The following is an 8,526-nucleotide window of genomic DNA, read 5'->3' on the forward strand; positions in this document are numbered from 1 at the left end:
AACGTGGCCCGGCTTCACGGTCTGTAAAAACCCGCCGTTGCCCGGGTTTTTCTCCCGTCGGACGGGCCGAAAATCAGGGCAACGTGACACCGTACAAATTCGTTATTTAATACTAAGATAAAGCTACGAATGGCGTGTTTCAGCAAGAGACTCGAAGATGGACGCTTCTTTTGTTGACGTGCCCATCCTGCTGTGCTCCCTCCTGGGTCTGCTCGTAAATGGGTTCAACCTGCTCGTGATCCTGTGCATACACAAAGAGGTAAATATTTAAAAAATAGAAAACTCCATACAAATACTATATAACTATTACTATAAGGACTGCCTATTACAGTGAAATCTCGTTGTTTGTCAGTCCGCCGTTTTTACTGACAAGATACGAAATCGGAGGTTCTCGCCGAGCGTCCCATTTGAACTACACAGGGAACGCTGGAAACCGTCGTACCCTCTTCAAGTCATAAGAAACCTATAACTTGAAAACGCTACTGACGTGAAAACGGCGAAAACAGCAAAGGTCAAGAGCCGTCGTCGCCGAGAAGTGTGGCACACATTGTCGGCTATATCGGTGTGAGACCAGAAGACTAATCGAATCCAGTTACAAAACTTCTTTATTTGTCATTATTTTTTTTTATGAAACTTTTACCAACATATTTACCAACATGTTTCTGATTAAAACTAAACCAAATATGATTTAATTCCGATGATATATACTTGTGTAATGGACGATGAAATATGTAGGACGATTGTGTTGTGTCTTGACATGTTCTATGCCTTTAGTATAATTTCGTGGTTAGATCGTGCATAACTCACAGACGATAATCGTCCGTTCGCTGCACCAGATATCCGGTGGGACATATCAAACGCCCTGGTTGGAAATTATGGAGGTTGTGTCTGACATGTAATTGCTTCGACAGCACATATACTAAATTTGGAACGATACAGAGAAGATTAGCATGGTCCCTGCGCAAGGATAACACGCAAAATCGTGAAGCGTTCTGTGCTGTTGAGTACTCGCGTGATCCAGGCACACACCCTTTAGAGAAAAAGTGGAAAAATTGCCATTTTTCACGATTTTCGGCTTAAAATCGCAATTTTTAATCGTTTATAACTCGTAAACGAATAAGTCAATACCGGTGAAATTTTCAGCATGGACATAATTTATTCGAACGAATCAAATACATTCTTTAAATTTTCAATACAGGCTCAGATAAAAGAGCCTGAAAAAATCAACTTTTACTATTTCTTTTGCGATTCCGACCAATTCAAATTTTTTTCAAAAATTTTTTACACCTCGTCTAATAAACTAATCCTTCTAACTTCTCAATAACATTCAAGTCATTTGATCTAATTTTTAGAAAGTTATGTTGCTTGAAATAGTGTAGACTCAGTTTTGCTCGTTACTGTAAGTAAGAAGTGGCCGCACAATGCACAGATAGATGGATAGATAGATTATAATAGATAGATACGTTATAATAGATAGATAGATTATTACTGTTTTTTTTTTCCCCGCGGGGAACAGAATTGCAGTCAATCACAGTCCCAGCAGACAGAGGCAGTGAACGTCCGGTGGTTCGACCGCCAACGAATAAACCCTCAGATGAAGAATTATTATGAATTATTATGGACATCCGATTATGTCGCACGAGGAGAAGTAAAAATAGGATTAAGATATATGTTAAAAATTCTACGCAGTAAGGTAGCACGAGAAACGACTCCAACTTTTCTTCCTGCAAGACACGCAGATGAAGTTCTCAGTTTACACGCTGAGAACAAACAGGAAAGGTGTCCAAATATGCCAAATTATAAGAAAAGACGCCGACTTCATGGTAAAAAGATCCTGTCGGCGTACAGCTGACTAGTCAGGAGACATCAAGAAGATAAAAAGATGCAAGGTAGAGACTCCTGTGCCAGCATCTTTGAAAAACAAAGGATTGTGCATCTTATAAAAAGGGGGACCAACTCCTAAAATTCAGTTATAAATAGTCAGTCAGTCAGTCAGACAATCGTGAACAATCAGTTATTCAGTCATAGTCAATAGTCCAGTAGTCTCTTTTGAAGTTAAAATAGTTCGTTCAGTTGTTTCGCGACAAACCGTTTCAAAGACCAGTGTCAGCAGTCGGAGTACATTGTAACCGAATCCGAACCCGTGATCACGGTAATATTAATATTATTATTATTATTATTATAATCAAACTATTTGTAAGCACTCCAGTATATGCGCTATATAAACCATATTTGTAAAATCAAATTTGTAATCTCTGATTCAGAACCACACTTTGAATAAATCAATAATTTTGTTGTTTTCAAAATAAGGGTACAAAGTTATTTAAACGAGCCTCAATTTCCCGAACCATAGCCGGTGTATGCAGGTAGGTTCGAAACTGCGTCCTATCCTCTTAAGATCGTAATTCATACCACTTGGGACGTAACACTATCAAAGCTTGCGAAGGAGTATCTTTGTGTTATGACAACATCTGTTCCTTCCGAAAGAGTATTCTCAAAGACTGGCGAAATAATTAGTAAAAAAAAGAAATAGATTAAAAGACAATATAGTGAATAAAATATTGCTTCTTAATATGTACAAAATAAATCCTTTATTATGTCTATTTCGTACATATTCGCTTTATCTACGTTTTTTTCTTGCCGAAATGTTCCAGTATTTCCACTCGCGGCATTTCTATACTCATGTCAGGTCCGAAATCACAGTCAAATTTAAAGCATCGAGATATTTGAAGGAATCATTTGGCAATCGATACATATAGTATAGAAACAGCTTATAGTGATCAGGAATAAATAACTTCTGTGAATTTGATTGCAAAGTGAAAAAACATTGACCACTTTGACTCGATAATTTCATACCTTACTTCATATATTAATGTATATATATAAGGCGCTAAAACTCAAGGAAGGTAAAGAATATATTTCACAGAAGTCATAAGGAAACACCAATCCCTACGACCCATATCCCATAAATTCCAACTTCAAGAAAACAAGATCTATTCAAATTAAAACATTGATAAAGAAATAATGAGAAAATAACTGCGAAATTTCTTGTTAAGGGCCAGTTTTCCCAGGTGGCCTTGAACAATCGATAGTACCGCTATAACGGCCACTCGAAGAAGCTAAATAGTAACATTTTCGTCCAGTATGGGGAGCTGGGTGCACTTTCCACATTCAGTGTCGAGTGAGAGAGAGAAAAAAAAAAAAAAGAAATAAAAATATATATATAGGAAAATGTGCAACTTAGTACGTAAGTCAAATCGTTATGTATATAGGTATAAGGGAAACATATATTTGCGGCTAATGGGTCCGAGTGGACTCAAGTCTTTGTATTATTGTTGTTAATATTAATAGCAATGAAAATAAAAAAAAAAAAAAAAATTCAGTGTCGAGTGGCATTTTCCGAGTATCCTCTCTGATTCGATCGCATGATCTCTGACAATAGAGGCGATCTGAGCATGCGTGGTCCACATCGTAAACGACGGCGCTGCCGTAGCTTCGTTCGAACAGCCGTGCCTCGGCACACTCACACACCACCAGGTCGGCGTGTACGTGTACCGATGAGAATAGCAAGGGTCCGGGATGCCGCTAATCATTCCTCGATCGTGCAAAATGGCAGAGTTGGGCAAAATATTTATCTAAATAAAAATTTCGAATAACTAGTAAAAGATAAAAAAAATTTTTATTCCTTATTCGAAGGTTCAAGTAAAGAAAGTATCTTTATTTGATGTGTATCGAATAATTTTATTCGACGAAAAAAGATAATTTTTTTTATTCGAAGCGGATTTATTCAAACTTCGAATAATTTTTTCATCTTTTATCTTATACCTCGTCTGTGGTGTAGCGTTCATTTCATAACTTTAATTTCGTCAATTTTAAACTGTCCGATATTTTGATAAAGGTCCTCGTATTCTTCAAATTTTGAAAAATGTTCCTGCCACGAAAACATTGCATTTGTCTAAAACAATTGCAATAAATAAATGGTGAAGAAAACATTTTTTTTATTTCAAATGACAACGTTTTTAACGTACCGTACACTCCGGACTGCACCGGACTGTGTGTGCATTTGAGAGTAAAACTGTCGCGAGTTGCTCTCCAGAGTCAAATTCGTCAGTGTTTTATTATGCACGAAAGGAATAGCCCTCTCCGGTAGCAAATACTTCCGATGCTACCGGAGAGTGCCATTCCTTTCGTGCATAATATGTAAAACACTGACGAATTGACTCTGGAGAATAAGTCGCGACAATTTTACTCTTAAATTGGCACGCATCCTTAGAGTGTATGTAGACTAAAAATGTTGTCACTCGAAGAAAATGTTTTTCCACCGTTTATTTTGCAATTGTTTGAAACAAATGTTCCTGCTTTCGTGGCAGGAGCAATTTAAAAACTTTAAGGGAAATGAGGAACTTTCTCATAAAAGCGGACAGTTTCAAATTTCCGTAATTAAAGTTATTTCAAGTGAACGCTGCACCGTGACATACAGCTTCCGACGGCAGGCGCGCGGTAGAAGCAGCGGCCGGACATCTTACCTACGTGCAGCGTTCACTTAAAATAATTTTAATTCTCATTAAATTGTCAGTAATGGGGACACTTTGCGCTATCTCCCCATTCTTTTTCAAATTTTTAAGAATATTCCGGCCATGAAAATATTGCATCTGTTTCAAACAATTGCAAAATGAATGGTGAAAAAAACATTTTTTTCAAATGACAACATTTTTAGTATACTCTCTTACGTTATCACTATATGCTCCCAAAAACTCATCTTTGATCTTTGTCGATTTGTTAGTTCTAGCCGTATAATTTAATGAAACAAGAGTGACACTTTCTTACTTTTCTGTAAAATCATGAAAATCCTTTGAGACTTGTTCATAGGTGACTACAACATATTCAAATTTGAACAAAATGCGAAACATTGCTGCAACAAGAGTCCGATTTCGCGTGGAATGATCCTTATAAGAACAAGGTGAGAGCATATCGTTTCATAGAGGACGAAATACAGAAAGTTTCTGATACAATCGAACGAATCAGTTCGAGGGAACGGCGAGAACGTCCGCGACGTCGGCCATTGTGGATGGAAATCATTTTCCTTAGCCTCCGCCGAGGAATAAAAAGTCATGTGCAGCTCTGAAGACGCAGGGAATCGAATCGCATAGTTATCGGATGCACCGGCCAGCCTCGTTTTCATAACTTACCTTGGCCGGGAAACCATGGCGTTGTGAAAACAATTAGTTAATGGGACGCGGGCCAAGTTTACAAGCTGATCGAGTTACGTTTAATAAAGTCAGAGAATTTTAAACTTTCGTCACTTGCCCGGTTCGATCTATCGCTTGAAATTACCGGTCGAATTAACGGGGCTTTTAGGGGTTGTAACCCCCGACGAATTAGATCGGGTTAGATAAACGTGGAAGTTCGTGTCATCTATTAACCCTTAACACCCCAACGTGCTTCTGTATCATAACTGACCACTACTGTCCAAAATATGGCGAGTGTATAATCGATTAATAAAATGGCTTTTAGCAAACAAATAAGATCTATCGGTTTCTAGAAAATCGAAATATGCTCAAGTAGTATGCTCGACGATTATACGGTTCACACACAATTACAGACGTATTTCGCGCGTCCTCGTATCTCCGGGAGATAAAAATGAATTTCTTCATCCCCTCAATCAAGAAAACCACTTAGGAGATCCTTCGTTTTTACGCGAACAAAGGTGGCTGCTTTGCGGGAAGTTTTTTGACGGGAAATTAGCGGAGATGTTGACACCGTTGTTGCTCGTACATCTTACTTTTTTGTAATAAGGAATGCCATTGTGCTTAAATAAAAAGAAAAATTAAAATCGACTTTTACGGATGTTGCACGCAATTTCGCGCAGGAAATAATTCCAAGATATAACGAAAGATAGAAATGTTTCTGATCGGTGTACGTTAGCGTACCGTTTTCATTATTTTCAACCGATCCGTCGGAAACTACCTTTAAGAAGTTCAGCTATCTTCTTTCCTGCAATAACCCCAAAGAAAATGATTATATCCGGCTTTTCAGATTGATTTCAATTATATCTACACTACAAAATTCAATAGAATGGAGTAGAATTTTTCTTGATTTTAGATCTACAAAGTTGCTACCACTGAAAATAAGATTTCGTGGGGTTTATTAAAGTTTGACTACAGAAACTGAAAATTGCCCAAACATCCGCAGTCCATCGACAAGAATCACCCGCCATAATAAATAAAATATCTCGTTAAGCATCGCGTCCGTGATGAGAGGCAAAAAGCACATGAATTTTTCACACCCCCCAAAATAGAAGGACTCGGCAGTTAAGGTCAAACGTCTCTCGTCGTTCTCATAAGGTCATCGAAGTTGAGATGAGTCACAAGTGATCGAGGGCTGGTTTGTCGATCGCCGGACAATTTCTGAATTACCGAAATTTGGAAGTACAGTGAATTTTCGATATATGTCAACAACACGGGTCTTGCCAGTGTCATCACCATTGTTGCATTTCGATAAGAAACTTTCGATTCTTGTATCGAAAACCTTTACAGAAAATAAAATTGTTCTAAATAAATAATAAGTTGATCGTAAAAAATAGAAACAAGATGAAAATGTGCCTGTTCTTTCAACAACTTTCATAAATTGAAAATAATATTCTCCAATTTTTCTAACACCTTCACAATTTAGCTTTCCAGTTTCCATTTTTCTATAAATGCACAAAATCCACAGCGAACAAAAATTAGCACTTAACGATGTTTGTTTATTGCCCGTTGTTCAATTCCATTTTTGACAATCCACTCTCGACAATCGCGTTCGATACGGTGTTCCACGGATTCCACGTCGCAATTAACACGGGCCGGAAGTCACCGCGCATAATTTTGCGTAAGGAGAGTTAGACACTGTCAAATGGCGGAAGACGAACACTGCGGGCTTAATTGTGATCCTTATTGGGCCCACCGTGAAATATGGAACAAGAAGCGGATCGCGTGTTATTGTATGCGCCTCGTATTCGGGCGCACACGATCCCGGCCGACGGGATATAATACCCTGCGGGAATAATGATTCCCCTCTGTGACGCAAATTTTTCGAGCGGAGAATGAAATTCGAATTTTTACGGATAAACAAGAAAGCCCGTCACGTGCGCGATTTCAACGGGAATATCTACATATGTCGGGTATGCAAACAAGAACTTATTCATCCCATTCTTCCGTTTGTTTCAAACGCCAATGCAACTCGATGAATAAATATGAACTTCCCGGAACATGCGAAAAATCCCTCGGCGAAATAGTCAATCGAAGTTTTCTTGTGAGGTTTAAAGCAAACGCGAAGTATTCGTCAAACAATTTGATTATTTATTAAATTATTTCTTAATCTATTTAATAATCAGAATAATTATTCTTAGAATACGATAGAATTTCGTGGCTTGATTTCGAGAAATATTGTAATCGAATACCGTTGTCTGGCCCTCCGGAATTTTAATTAAAAATTCCGTAAAATTAACAGAGCTATGGCACGCGATCAGTTCATGCTCCTACGATACTCAGCACGACACGTAGAACGTAAAACGCGTTGTTTGGGACAATTCCAATTTCTTAAAATCTCTATTAACAGTTAGAATTTCTAACAACGATGATACTATTAAAATAAATTGGGAGAGAAAAAAAGAAGAAAGCTGCATGGAACTGGAAGAGGGAAACGGTAGAGGAAGTCAAGGAATTCTGTTATTTAGGAATAAAGTTTGAAAGCAACGGAAAGATAGCAGGTCACGTAAAGGAAAGGATAAAGAGAGCGAACGTGGTCCTAAATCAAGTATGGGGAATCGGCGAAAGGAAATTTAAAAATGATTTTAAAATGAGAATGTTTCTCTTTGATACGTTGGTACTGGGGGTACTCCTATACGGGGTAGAGCTATGGGGCTTTAAGGAGAGAACAGAAGTAGAAAGGATTCAGCTGAAATATATAAAGTGGACACTTGGTTTGGACGTGCGTACCCCAGGATACTTGGTAGTGGAAGAAACAAAAAGGGCGAGGCTTAGAGTAAAGGCAGGAATTAGGGCATGGAAATACACGGAAGGAGTAAGAAACAGAGCAGGGAGGAAGATAGTCAAGGAATGTCTGAAGGAAAAGGAATCAGGGAAAGTTCAGGGCGAAAGCGGGAAAGAAAGGGAGGAATACTTAAAGAGAAACGGATGGAGCCAAGCAGGGGTGGAAGAGATGATAAGGCTAGAGATGGAGGTAGCGGAGAGGCTAAAGGAGAGAGACATTGAGGTACAACGGCAAGAACAATATACAAGGATAGAGCAGTCAAAATATAACAAAAGGTACAAGTTTATAAGAGTGGCAGAGTTACCAGAATACCTAAGTAAGGAGGGAAGAGGGGAAAGTCAAAAGTTAGTAGCCCAAGTAAGATGCGGAAATGCAGAAAACTGGAACAAATACTGGCTGGGAGACGAAGCAAGAGAATGCGACCTGTGTGGGGACAGGTATGGCAATCTGGAGCATCTAACAAGAGAATGCAGGGAAATGGAGGGAAGGATCAGG

General features: G+C 38.6%; 1 non-coding gene across 1 annotated transcript; it reads left to right on the forward strand.

The window, feature by feature from the left end:
• Positions 1 to 899: 899 nt before the first annotated feature.
• On the forward strand, positions 900 to 1,002 carry LOC143365158 (U6 spliceosomal RNA). Its single transcript, XR_013084504.1, has one exon. It is a non-coding gene; the product is annotated as a U6 spliceosomal RNA (small nuclear RNA).
• Positions 1,003 to 8,526: the final 7,524 nt, after the last annotated feature.

The sequence above is a fragment of the Halictus rubicundus genome, unplaced genomic scaffold, assembly GCF_050948215.1.
Source record: "Halictus rubicundus isolate RS-2024b unplaced genomic scaffold, iyHalRubi1_principal scaffold1454, whole genome shotgun sequence".
NCBI classification, from domain to species: Eukaryota; Metazoa; Arthropoda; class Insecta; order Hymenoptera; family Halictidae; genus Halictus; species Halictus rubicundus.